Source organism: Echinops telfairi, unplaced genomic scaffold (assembly GCF_000313985.2).
Source record: "Echinops telfairi isolate 266 unplaced genomic scaffold, ASM31398v2 ScPeMD7_443;HRSCAF=831, whole genome shotgun sequence".
Lineage (NCBI taxonomy): Eukaryota > Metazoa > Chordata > Mammalia > Afrosoricida > Tenrecidae > Echinops > Echinops telfairi.
Genome location: NW_022104341.1, coordinates 75,205,090 through 75,219,697, shown reverse-complemented (window position 1 = coordinate 75,219,697; position 14,608 = coordinate 75,205,090). Strand labels below are relative to the sequence as shown.

General features: G+C 38.2%; 1 long non-coding RNA gene across 1 annotated transcript; it reads right to left on the bottom strand.

Moving 5' to 3' along the window:
• Positions 1-13,320: 13,320 nt before the first annotated feature.
• On the bottom strand, positions 13,321-14,608 carry LOC123521880. Its single transcript, XR_006680215.1, has 2 exons — positions 14,567-14,608; positions 13,321-13,519 (listed from the first exon to the last, which is right to left on the bottom strand). It is a non-coding gene; the product is annotated as an uncharacterized LOC123521880 (long non-coding RNA).

Below are 14,608 nucleotides of genomic sequence, written 5' to 3'. Positions count from 1 at the left end.
ACGGCTTATCTTCGGGTTACTCCTAACCCACTATGCCACCAGGGCTCCTTTCCTCAAGCCTTGTTTTGTCATTAAAGCTTTTTTTTTTGTCCTTTCATTTTTTTTTAAATCATTGTATTGGGGGCTCGTACAACTCTTATCACAATCCATACATCCATCCATTATGTCAAGCACATTTGTACATTTGTTGCCATCATTATTCTCAGAACATTTTCTTTCTATTTGAGCCCTTGGTATCAGCTCATATTTTCCACTCCCTCACAACCCTTGATAATTTATAAATTATTATTTTTCATGTCTCCACTGTCTGATGTCTCCTTCACCGACTTTTCTGTTGTCTGTCCCCCAGGGAGGGGCTATATGTAGATTATTGTAATCGGTTTCCCCCTCTCCCCCACCACCTTCCCCTTACCCTCCTGCTATCACCACTCTCATTGTTGGTCCTGAGGGGGTTATCTGTCTTGGATTCCGTGTTTCCAGCTCATATCTGGACGCTCATATCTGGACCAGTGTACATGCTCTGGTCTAGCCAAATTTGTAAAGAATTGGGGTCATGATAGTGGGGGGGGGGAAGCATTATAGAAGTAAAGTTGTATGTTTCATCGGTGTTATATGGCACCCTGACTGGTTCATCTCCTTCCCCTGACCCTTCTATAAGGGGATGTCCAATTGCCTACAGATGGGCTTTGCACTCCCCCACATTCACAATGATAAGATTTTTTTGTTCTTTGATGCCTGATACCTGATCCCATCGACACCTCATGATCACACAGGCTAGTGTGCTTCTTCCATGTGGGCTTTGTTGCTTCTGAGCTAGATGGCCACTTGTTTACCTTCAAGCCTTTAAGACTCCAGACACTATATCTTTTGATAGCGGGGCACCATCAGCTTTCTTCATCACATTTGCTTATGTACCCACTTTGTCTTCAGTGATCATGTGGGGAAGGTGAGCATCATGGAATGCCAGTTTAATAGAACAAAGTGTTCTTGCATTGAGGGAGTGCATGAGAGGAGGCCCAATGTCCATCTGCTACCTTAATACTAACCCTATAAATATATGCACAGATATCCCCACCGTCATATATATATATATACATATGTACATGCTTATATTTAGACCTCTATAAATGCCCTTTGCCTCCTAGTTCTTCCCTATTTCCTTTTACTTTCATCCTGTCCCACTATCATGTTCAGCCTTCATTTGGGTTTCAATAACTCCTCTGAGTTACATTGGCCTGATCAAGCCTTACCAGGCCCCCTACACCCTCCTAGCCATCGATTTTGGATCACTTGTCTTTCCTTTGTCCCTGGGTTTGTTAACACCCACTTCCTCCCCCGCCCCTTCTCCCCCAAGTCCCCCAGGAACCACTGGTCCATTTTTTTCTCCTCAAGATTGTTTATCCTGTCACTAAAGCTTTCGATGCAACTTGAACTTCTTTCAATACTATCAATTCTTGATCACAGGCTCTTTCTGAAATAGTTAAAAGCTAGCAATTCTTTTTTGTACAGTGACTCCGTATTCCTTCCGTTGTCTTTTCTTTCTGCATCATTCATTATTTTGCCCATAGAATAACTCAATACTTCAACTCAAGGATTGAATTTTTTCTTTTTCCTTTAGCCTGAGCAATGCTGAGTAAATTTTTTCTTAATGGTTTGTAACTCTAGGTCTTTGCATATTTCATTATAATATTTTCCTCTATCTTCTCAAGCTATCTTTGGATTCTTCTATTCAGTTTTTTTACTTCAATACATCATATATATTTTAATACATGGCAGTATTTACAAGATAGTCTTTATTTACAACTTCACTGGCAAAAAGAAAAAGAAATGTTTAATATAATTTAACACAAGATATCACAGCTGATCCTATCAGATGAAAGATATTCCAACTCAAATGTTCATTTAATTGTCCCAAGATGACACAACATCGAATCTGTATATGCAACTCCCTTTATGAAGTGCTGTGTTCACATTTAAGGCAGTCTTTTTTTTTAAATCATTTTATTGGGGGCTCGTACAACTCTTATCACAATCCATACATCAAGTGAATCAGGCATGTTTGTACATATGTTGCCCTCATTCTCTACTAGACATTTATTTTCTATTAAGTCCTCGGTACCAACCTTTTTTTTAAGTCTTTTTAATATATAAAGGAATAAAATCACTCAACAACAGCATTAAATGAAAGATATACTTAGATTTATCTTGCTCCTCTAATAACACATGCCCACTGAAAATCAAAATCTCGAAAAGTTATACTCGTCTTCTGAAATGATCATTATATTTCAAATTATCATCAATTACTCCAAATTTACTATGAGATATAATCAAAGTCAGGAAAAAAAGATGTAAGAAGAACAATCTTTTTTTGTGTGTGTGGAGAGTTAGCCCTCCACAATCGGCATGATAAATAACCATATCTTGTTGAAGAATTTTGGGTAGAAAAATTAATGTGTCAATTCTAACTCCTGCTGTGCTAATGTCATTTATTCAATAACTTGTTTGGTGTCATATTTCTAAATCAAGTATTCAATTTTTCTAGTTCACCTTCCCCAGTGAAAAGATTTTCAACAACAGGAAACAGCATCAATGACTTAATTTTCCTGTTCTTCCCCTTTATTATCCTTTTCCAAATCACTTTCCCCCCCATTTTTTGCAGTACCTCCAAAAGTTTCATGTAATTTGTTTTCATCTTTTTCTGAAGTGCAATGCTCCATCTTTCAAGACTGGCTACCATAAGACCTGCCTCAGCTACATCTCTTAAAATATACAAGCTTAATGTATTCCGTTTACATTCACAGAATCATCAAACACTCCACCACTTGTTCCCTGGTTGTAAATATCTGATTCTTCAGCAGCAGCAGCAGCCTTAACCCAGCTCATAACGAAATTCAAACACCTCACAAACACTGATCACTAGTGCTTTCCTTGCCTTGAAATCTGCTTTTCTTTTTTCCATATCTTGCTCAATATCTTTTCCCTTTCTCCAGGCAAGAAAAGATTTTAGAGTGAATCTGATAACATTTGAATCTAGGGCAGAACACTCTTTCAATGAGCTCTTCTAATAAAATTTCGTCTTTCTCTTCTTTTTATCTTTTTCAACATAAATCCAAGAGGAAATGCATGATAATAGATACACATATTATCCACTCCAAGGCATACCCAAAACCAGCCATATAATTGTTTTCAATAGCTTCAAGGAAATGCTTGTAAACTCTTGAGTTTTGGGGTTTTTTTTCTTTTCTGCTTCACTGTGATCCTTGTTTACTACTTACTCTAGTTTTTTCCCCTAATCCCAATTATCCATGGTATCCTTTTCAAATCACTTTTCACATTTTTTTCCAGTCAAGCCATGAAAGAGCTAATATTATCTCCTTTAGTGTACTGGTTGGAAGAATCCAAAGATTCTGTAGATACAGACAGCCCTATGGATAAGAAGGGCCCACTGCATAGATCAATGGAACTGAATTCATATATTTATGATTTTTTTTAAATTAAGCATTTTTTTAAAAAAAAATAAGGATGCTAAGTCCATTCAATAGGAAAAAACAGTCTCCTCAACAAATAGTGCTAACTCAACTAGACAGCCACATGGGGAGAAAAAGTAATATGGACTCCTAAAACTATAAGTTTCTTACCCAAAAAACAAAAACTATCATTGAGTCAATTCTGGCTCAAAGTGACTCTATAGGGCAGAGAATTGCACCTTTGGGTTTTGGGGTTTTTGAAATTATTTTATTGGGGGCTCATACAATTCCTATCACAATTCATATATACATGCATTGTGTCAAGCACATATGTACATTTGTTGCCATCATTCTCAAAACATTTACTTTCTACTTGACCCCTTAATATCTACTGCTCATTTTCACTCCTCACCCCCCCCTCCCTCGTGAACCCTTGATAATTCATAAATTATTATTATTATCTGCTCCTTTGGATTTTTGAGGTTGTCAATCTTTATAGAAGCAGAAACCTTCCATCTTTCACCTGAGGAGAAGGGTTCAAACTGCTTACTTTGTGGTAACAGCCCAACTCATTAATCTGCTATGCCACCAACACAAATAAGTTTTCTAATCTTCATAACCTTGGATTAGACAAAGATGTCTCAAATATGATACTTAATAACAAGTAGTCAAAGGGAAAAAAGGTAAATTGACTTCATCAAAATTTATAATTTCTATGTGTCAAAGGCACTATCCAGAAAGTGAAAAGACAACCCACAGAATGGAAACTACATTCTTGCATATATAGTAAGAATCTATTAAGGTTTTCTTATGAGCAGTCAGTTTAAACACTGCCATTCCTGTACAATCCTCAAAATTGTTGCTATGTTTTAATTCATCGTTGCAGTCAGTGTCAATCCTTCTTAAGGATCCTCTCCTTTTTTCAGTGATCCTCTACTTCACAAAGCATTATGTCCTTTTCTAGGGATTGGTCCCTTCTGACAATATGTCCAAAGTGTATGACAGAAAGTCTCATAACCGGCGCTTAAGTGGAGAGAAAATGTTTTGAGAATGAGGGCGACGAATGTACAAATGTGCTTTACAAAATTGATGCATGGATGGATTATAAGAGTTATATGAGCCCCCAATAAAATGATTTTTAAAATAAACAAATAAATCGGGGGGGGGGGCTCATAACCTCTGCTTTTAAGGAGCATTCTCGCTGTGCTTCTTCTAAGACATATTTGTCCTTCTTCTGGCAGACTGTGGTCGTCCTGGATCTAATTGTGTTCCCTCCAAGTTTGGCCAGACCTTGATTGTCATTAATACTTATATAATGGCGTAATTTGGTAGTTTTGTAATTGTGTAATCAACTCCCATGATGTGATCAGCTCATCAGTTGTTACTTAGGGTGGGAAGCAATATCCTCACAGCCCTGAATCAATGTACAAAACGCTAATCATGTCACAATCACAGCCTAATCCCAAATTAAGATGAGTTGCCCTCAAGGGTGGTCTGCAGTATCTTTTACCTCCCAAGAGATAAGAACAGTAACTTTGATTAGAGGTTGTCATCTGGAAACTCCTAGACCCAAGAGACATTGATGATATGGGCCTTCCACCAAAGACATCAGAGAGAGAAACTCTCTCTCCTAGAGTTGGTGTCCTGAATTCAAATTTCTGGCCCCCTAAACTACGAGAATATAAATGTGTTTGTTAAAGCCATCCCCTGGTGACCTTTCTGTAATAGCAGCACTAGATAACTACTCAAAAACCAAACTCACGCCATCAAATCAATTCCAGCTCATAATGACACTTTTTGGAAGAGGAGAACTGCTCCACAAGGTTTCCAAGATTGTAAATCTTTACAGGAACAGATAATTTTCCCTTTCTACCTTGGAGTAGATGGTAGTTTTGAACTATTAACCTTGCAGTTAGAAGCCCAATACTGAACCCATTATGTAAGACCATGGAATACTTAATATCCTTTACCATAATTCAAAGACATCAATTCCTCTTTTGTCTTCCTATTTAGCCAGCTTTCCCATGCACATGTCGTTGCTTGTTGTTAGATGCTTTTGAGTCCGTCCTACTCATAGCGACCCTAAGTACAACAGAACAAAGTTCTGCTCAGTCCTTTCTGAGCAATCTGCACAAATGTTCTTATTTTGGGACCCACAGATGCAGCCACTGTGTTAATACATGTTGTCAACGGTCTCTTGTTCACTGCCCCTCTACTCTACCAACTCTGATGTCCTTCTCCAGGAACTGGTCTCTCCTGACAACGTGTCCAATTATAGGAAACGTAGTTTCACCATCCTGGCCTCTAAGGAACATTATGGCTGTACTTCTTCCAAAACAGGTTTTTCTGTTCTTTTGGCACTCTATGGTACTTTCAATATCCTTTGAAAGCATAATTCAAATGCATCGATTCTTCTTCGGCCTTCCTTATTCAGTGTCCAACTTTCGCATGCATAGGAGGCACTTAAAAATAGTATACTTGATTCAGGCACAATGTGGTCCTCAAAGTAACATCCTTGCTCTACAACACTCTAAAGAGGTCTTGTGCAGAAAATTTACTCAATCCAATGCATCATTTGATCTTTTGCCTGCTGCTTCCATGAGCATTGATTGTGGCTCCAAGCAAAAAGAAATCCTTAACAAGTTCAACCTTTTCTCCATTTATCATGATATTACCTATTGGTCCAGTTGTGAGGATGTTAGTTTTCTTTACATTGAGCTGTAATCTTTACTGAAGATTTCAATCCTTGATCTTTATTAGCAAATACTTCAAGTCCTCCTCACTTTTACGAAGCAAGGTTGTAAATATAAACCTTCCTGCAATCCTGATGTCACATTCTTCTTCATATGATCCAGTTTCTCTGATTATGTGCTCAGCACACAGGCTGAATAAGTATGGTGAGAGGACACAACACTCACACATACCTTTTCTTATTTTAAACCAGAGTATGCCCCTTGTTCAATTTGCACAACTCTTGAGATGCATGTACGGGTTTCACATGAGCACAATGTAGTAATCTGGGATTCCCATTCTTCTCAATGATATCCATAGTTTTTTTATAGTCCACACAGTCAAATGCCTTAGCACAGTCCAGAAAAGAAACACACCTTTCGTGTGTTCTTTGCTTTCAGCTAAGATTCATCTGACATCAGCAATGACATCCTTTGTTCCATGTCCTCCTCTGAATCCAGCCTGACCCTCTGGCACTATACTGCTGTCATGTTGCTTTGGATGATCTTCAGCAAAACTTCACTTGCATGTGATATTAATGATATTGTTCTATAATTTGAAAATTCTGTTGGGTCACCTTTCTTTGGAATAGGTGCAAATATGGATCCCTTCCAGTCAGTTGGCCTAGTAACAGTCTCCTAGATTCACTAGCATGGACAAGCAAGCACTTGTTGGAACATTTCCATTGGTAGCCCACCAATTCCTGGAACCTTGTTTTTGGCTAATGCTTTCAGTGCCACTTGAATTTCTTCAGCACAATTGGTTCTTGGTTCATGTGCTGCCTCATGAAATGAACTAGTTAAATGACTAGTTCTTTTTGGTACAGGGGCTGTGTATTCATTCAATCCTCTTTTGATGTTTCCTGCATCATTCAACATGTTGCCCATGGATTTTTCAATATTGCAACTCAAAGATGTCATTTTTTTCTTGAGTTCTTTCAGTTGAAGATATGCTGAGCATGTTCTTCCATTGTGGATATTTCATTATTTTACTTTGCCTTCTTAAGCTGCCCTTGAAATTTTCTGTTCATCTCTTTGACTTCATTTTTCATTTGCTTTAGGTACTCTACAATTAAGAGCATGTTTCAGTCTCTTCTCATCTTCATTTTGATGTTTTTTCTTTCTTTCTTGTCTTTTTAATGACCCTGTGTTTTCTTCATGTGTAATGTCCTTGATCTCCTACAGCTCTTCAGGTCTTCTGTCATTTGTGTTCAATACATCAAATCTGTTAAGATGTTCTGGAAATTCAGGTGGTATAGGCTTAAGGTTATATTTTGGTTTTCCTAGACTTCTTTTAATTTTTTTCACCTTCAATATGAATTAGTATGAGCAATTGATGATCTGTTCCATAGTCAACCCCTGGTCTCCTTTTAGCTACTGATATTGAGCTTCTTCACTGTGTCTTCCTCAGTGGTATTTTGAGTGCCTTTTGATCAACCAGAGGATTTATCTTCTAGTGCTATCTCTTGATAATGTTCTGTTTCTTTTCATGAGGTTCTCAGTATCTGGCAATGTTTTGATTCTGTCCATAAAGTTTTCCATGACTAATTTCTCAGAAGCAGATAGTCTGTTACTTTTTCAGAATTTGTTCTTAGTCTAGATACTCACTGCCATCAAATTGATGACCACTCATAAAAGCTCTGCTGAAACCTATTCACTTTGGGTGACCCTGATGGCATTTCAAATACTGGTGACGTAGCTTCTAGCATCACAGCAACACACAAGCCACCACAGAACAACAAACTGACAAGTGGTGGCTATGCAGATGAGGTGAATGAAAACACCCTGGCTTGGGTCAAGCACATTTTAGGTCTCAATGTGACATATTATTGCTTTAAACACACATACATTTTAAGAAGAGAAGGTCCTTTGCATATTTATCCATTATAAAATAAATTTTATTTTCTCACTGTTGGTTCCATGGGTGTTGACTGTAGATCTAAGAGAAATTAAATTGACTGACAGTACAAGATATGACACAATAACAATTTATAAATTATCAAGGGCTTATGAGGGAGGGAGGAGCGGGGAGGGGGGAAAATGAGGAGTTGATGCCAGGGGCTTAGGTGGAGAGCAAATGTTTTGAGAATGATGAGGGCAATGAATGTACAAATGTGCTTTACACAATTGATGTATGTATGGATTGTGATAAGAGTGTATGAGCCCCTAATAAAATAATTAAAAATATATTCTTTGAATAAATAAATGTTATGAAAAAATTAATTATTCAAGTAGACTTAAAAAAAAAAGAAAATGGGCTGATGTTTCTTTTTGAGATAAAAATATTCTGGAATTAGAGGTGAGGGTTACATAATCATATATTAAAGACCAATGAATAGTACACTTTAAAATAGTGAAACTGATAGCATGTGAATTATATCTGAATCAAAGAAATAACACAATCAAAAAAGAATAATAATCTCACATGTCATGTAATAATTGGTAAATATGACTCAAAATCAGAGGGAAAAAGGAAAAAAGATTAGTATCTTATTATTACAGTAATAGTTTTAGAGACCCCAGAGATGCCAGACATTTTGAATACTTAAACTAGCCTAAGCTAATACTTAACCCATGATGAAAACTTAATGAATTCTTAATGACTGATCTATTTGAATGATAATAAAATAAAACTAGAGTGGTAAGACACTGAAAAAAAAAGGCAATAAGGTCTAGTTGTTCTTTATAATTCACACTTTATGTAGTTAAAATTTTTTTCTGCCAACCTAAGTGATTATATTGCTTGCATACTAAATTATAATGCCCTAAGCCAGAGGTACAATATAAAATAGTTCTAAGAGCTCTGGCATTAGACTCAGACACTGAGTTCACATACTGGCACTATTAACTACTAGCTATGAGATATTATCCAAGATATTTGTATCTTCTGCACCTAATTTTCCTCACCTATAAATGAAAATAAAAGTTAAAAGAGCTAAGGTAATCCTTGTAAGATCGTTAGAAAGACAGCAACACATAGTAAGTATTCAGTAAATTATCTACTATCTTTGTAAACCAAGAATCCATTTTATAGCATCAGACTTGTGTCATTTACAAACAAAACTATTCCCTTTTGAAAGCACAGGCTGCTTTGTCTAAAGCAAAGTCGAAGGACTTTGCCCATCTTTATTGATGAGCACTGAGTTCACATGAATTCCTCTCCTACTTTCCAGCCCACACTACTAATGCCGTATCCTATTGCTTTCTAGAACTAGAAAGTAGTTAATTAATCCAAGTCAAGGAGTGGAAAACTTCCTGAGCAACCACAACAAGATGATTTCTTCCAGAAGTAGAGCCTCCAAGGACCTTCTAGGAAATTAAAATTTATAGACAGTAAGAGTTGGATGACAAGATGCTAAAAAAAATTTTTTTTTTTAAGTTTGGAATACAACCAGGACTAGAAGAGTGAAGTGGTGTGGAAAGGATGGCTTACCTAGCTCCTGAAGACGGGTGTAGAAATTGGTCAATAAGGATGCTGAGAGAAATTCTATACTAGGGGGTCAGAAAACAGTTTTAATCATTATCTCATTTGGTGACCTCACTTACATGTTAAAGATCTGAAAGCCTTAATCTAACACACATGGCCATTACCAGCAATTTTCCAACCATTCTCTGACGACTCAATACAAAACTCAATTCCTGTCACACTGAATTTCTCATTCCCACTCGACACCAACCTCCATCACAATTTAGGATTATTTGTGTTTGTTGTTCTCTAACTCTGGAATGTCCTCTAGTTCAGCCAGTTCTCTACTTAAAACTCCTACTCATCCCTCAAGAGATACCTTTATCAAGAGATACCTCATGTTAGTTGTAACTTATCTATACAGTGGTTACTCGCTGGGCTGCAAACTGCAATGTCAGCAGTGGGAAACCACCAGTCACTCTGAGGGAGGTGGACATGGATGAGGCTTTCTACACCCATAAAGAGTTACAGTCTGGGAAACCCCAAGGAACAGCTCTACCCCATCCTATAGGGTCGATACAAGTTGAAAATGACTCCATGACAGTGAGTTGGGTTGGGTTTGGTATGGAGAAACTCTGATGGAGCTGTCAGTAAGCAGGAGAATGCTCAGCAGTTCAAGCCAACCAGCTACTACTCCTTGAGAGAAAAGATGAGGCTGGCTGCTCCCATCTAAGAATTTACAGCCTTGAAAATCATCTATAGAATCCCTATAAGTCAAAATCATCTATAGAATCCCTATAAGTCAAAATGAAGTAGATTTGAGGTGTTTGTTTGCTTTTTAATATGTAGACTATTTTCTTTTTTTTTTAAATCATTTTACTGGGGCTCATACAACTCATCACAATCCACACATACATCAATTGTGTAAAGCACATTTATACATTCGTTGTCCTCATCTTTCTCAAAACTCGCTTTCCGTTTGGGCTCCTGGAATCAGCTCCTCATTTTTCTCCCCCACCTCTATCCCCGCTCCCCCCTCCCTAGATTATTTTCTTTGAAGACACATTGATTCTCCTTTATTTTGCTCTAAAACACAGCAGTGTCCAGCAAACAGTACAAATGCAAATGTTTGATTAACTGATGAATGGTTAAGTGAATGAGGAAATTGCAATGTTTAAGTAAAGCATTTTACTTCTGAAACTATTTCTATTGACACGGGAAGATAGTTATACACTTAAGAACCAACATGATAGGGGTTTCAAAAACTTTCATAAAAAATTTACATTATCTTTCAATTCTGTTTATTGACAAACTTTTTGAAGCTTCCTTGTACACCAGGCGGAGAAACCAAGTAGATTGGCTTTGATTCTCTCTATGATCTTTAGCAAATTACACTACTTCTGTGAGTCACAGATTCATCTACAAAACAAATTTCATAAAGTAATTACAATAAACAAGTGTAACAAATGGAAACAAGCACACACACCTTAAATTTAAAACATGCCTAGTACAGTGCCTGAAATAAAATAGACACTCAAATAAATGCCATCTGCCACTTTATCTCCTTTAATTCAGTGGTTAGTTTGGGTATCCAATGAGTTAATCTGATAGGCAAAAAAATCTTCAAATATACTACACCACACAAATTAAATTTCCCAATCAAAAATATTTTGACCTGTTCATCATCTTTGTATTTACAATTATTCCTTTTTTTTTTTTTTACTTTTAAGGATCACTTGGGAACATTATTCTGGTTTTAAATATTTCTTCAATGGATTATCCAATTATTTAGAATCCTAGAATTTAAAACAGTTTAGTTCAGTGTAAACAATTCTCATTTTAGGAAGAAAAATATCCAAATTTCCTGCTTTAAACTACTGTGATCCTTTTGATTTGCCTTTCAGGTCTTTTTAGAACTGTTCTTTTTTAGAACATATTCCTATCGACAGTACTGACTTTAACTGAATATTGTAACATTTTATGAATTCAAGCAATTTATTTTTAAAAGGAGCACACCTCGCTGATGTGTTATATATAAGTAGTTTGACTATTTTCTTCAGAGCCCCCCCTACAAATCAAACCCACTGCTATCAAGTCTATTCTGACTCTAAGTCCACTGCCATCAAGTCAATTCCAGCTCATGGTGACTCTACAGAACAGGCATACTACCCGTTTGGGTTTCTGAGACTTTTAAATCTTTATGAGAGCAGACAGCCTCATCTTTCTCCCCCAGAGGAGCTGCTGGATTCAAACACCTGACCTTGTGCAACCCACTATGCCATGAGAGCTTTTTACTTTTTGTTATTTGATTTAATAATTTTATTGGCATATAATTCACAAATCACACAATTTACTGTATGTACTCGAGTATAAGCTAACCTGAATATCCACCGAGGCACCTAATTTTACCACAAAAACAGCATTAAAAATGTGCTGAAAAACTCGGCTTATACTCAACTATATATGGTAATAGTTCAATCATTTTAAGAACTATGCAATCATCTCCACAACCAATTTTAGAGCATCTTCTTCTTTCATATACTGTTGTTAGCTCCCCTTTTTCCTTCCAACCTTCCCTGTCATGCCCCTAGGTAATTATTAATCCAATTACTGTCTCCATAGATTTTATCTATCCTGGATTTCAAATACAGGGCTCTTTTTTTATTTAAGGGCAGACAAAATTAGTAACTCCAAAATTCTAGGTAAGTGTTAATTCTTTGAAAGCATTCTGCAGTGAAGAAATTCAAAACATCTTTCTCTACACATAGCCCTGATTTTATAACCTAGTAAGATTATCACATACTATGGTAAATTAATGCTATCCTGGTGGCACCATGATTATGCAAAGGTCAGCATTTTGAAACCACGCTCCATGGAAGAAAGACCAACTTTCTATTCCCATAGAGAATTACAGTCTCAGACCCTCACAGAAGCAGCTCTACCATGTCCTATAGAGTCACTGTGAGTAGACATCGAGTTGGCAGTGCATTCGAGGATTTTATTATTATATAGGCAAGTCAGAATGGACTCAGTGGCAGTGAGTTTGGTTTTTTGGTTTTATTATTATATCAAGGTTAACTTAGAGATCAACAAAAGTTCTTCAATTGCTCTGAGTCTGATCTGAAAAGTAAACAGCTTTTTCTCACTTATAATTACAATTATAAATTTTTATTTCAAGAACTGAAATTAAAATGTTAACACTACTTGTTCTAGCTAGACTAAAAATAAATGTAATTCTACGGGTGATGTAGGATTAAAAAATTAACTAAACTTATTTGCACAATCTCATTAATTTACGTGAATTACTGTACTGTAGCACTTTAGCATAGGACAATAAAAGGGCTTTAAATTTCATTTTTGTATTTAGATGTTTGCTGGACTTAAAACACTATGTCAATAGCTTTCACTTCTGCTTCTAGATTATTTCAAGGAAGCATTGTCCACCCCTACTCAGTGGCAGAAAAAAATATGACATTTTAAAAAGCAACTTTTTGTTTATACTAGATACCATAAATATTTTTGAGTTATAATATACTAAACCCCATTCACTAATTTTAAGCACAGCTTAAGCTCAGTATCTCACAATTTTATAAATTGTGACCAATCAGTACTAGGGTGCAAATTAGGAAACAATTCCAAAGAGAGAGATATGTAAGGGTTCCAAATGTATAGAAAACTGTGGCATTCAATTTACTCATATAAAGAACATGCTAATGGCAAATTTTTTTAAAGTAAATTTTATTTTTAAAACCATTGTACAGTTGACATTTTGGTATGGAATTCTCTCAAAATAATAACTGGTTGGGATTGTCCGATTTATTCGGTAATTGTTCTCATCATTTTCAAAACAGAAGCAGAATATGTTGGGTTTCACCAAGTGTAAAGACATTTGAAGACCGCAAGACTTGCCGAAAAATCTGTAGAAACAACAGGTAATCTGATCCCTGGAGTTAATAATTAAACAAATGCCAACATACAGAAATTGAACTGCACCTCTGGACACTAAGATCACAAAAGGGGGGTGGGGGGGAGTCAATGTGTTGGGAATGACTTTTACCAAAAGGATGAAATTAAGATCTCGCTCAAGGTAAACAATTCATTTGATTTGAGATTTAGGAATTTAGGACATTGGGGAGGGGGGGGCAGTGTTTAATCAACCTTAACATAAATAGCAATTCTTTGTACTCAGGTAGGACTAGAAGGTCCGCGGATGTGCTTCTTTCAGGCCAAAACAACACATTCTTTGGCGATCCAAATACCAAAGGGATCAGAAACCGCTCGCTGTGGCGGGCAACACACCCGGGTGTGCCGTCTGTTTACAAATACGAATCTCGGTTTCCCACGTCGAAAGCGCGCATTTAATCCACCACTCGACTGGGGGGGGGGGGGGGGGGGGGGGGGGGGGGGGCGGGGAGAGGGAAGGCTGGTTGAGCGAGCCCCGCAACCCAAGCGCGGATGCCCCTCAGCCTCCGGCCTCCAGACAAGGGCGCGAGCAGAGAAAGAACACAGGTAGCGTGCATCATCTGCGCTTAAATCTACATGCTCCTTTCGGTGCGGACGCACACACGATATTAGCGGGTGAAAGCAAAGGCACGCACGGAGAGGAAACCCTACTGGACCCAAGAGAACGCGGAACCCGATCGCGTCCACTCCAGATCCACAGGTTTAAAGGTGTCCGCCCCGGGCCGGGAACCCCAGCTCCGGAGGCGTCCGGCCCTCAGGCGCCCCATGCCCTCTTCAGGCCGCCCAGGCCGCCGTCCCGCCCGCCCTCGCCCCGGCCTGCCCCCGGGGCGCCGCAGCCCCTTCCAGTCAGGAAATCCGCGCCAGGCCCCAGCGGGGTGACTCAGACGCGCTCGAGCCGGGCCGCCGACACCTGCGAGGACGGCACCTGAGGAGGAGCGGGGCCGCCGGCCTTCGCGAGCACACCCCCCTCGCCGCGGACGCCACCGCCCGCGTCCCCGTACCTGCGAGGCCCGCCGACTACAGACGCGCGCGGCGCCTCCTCA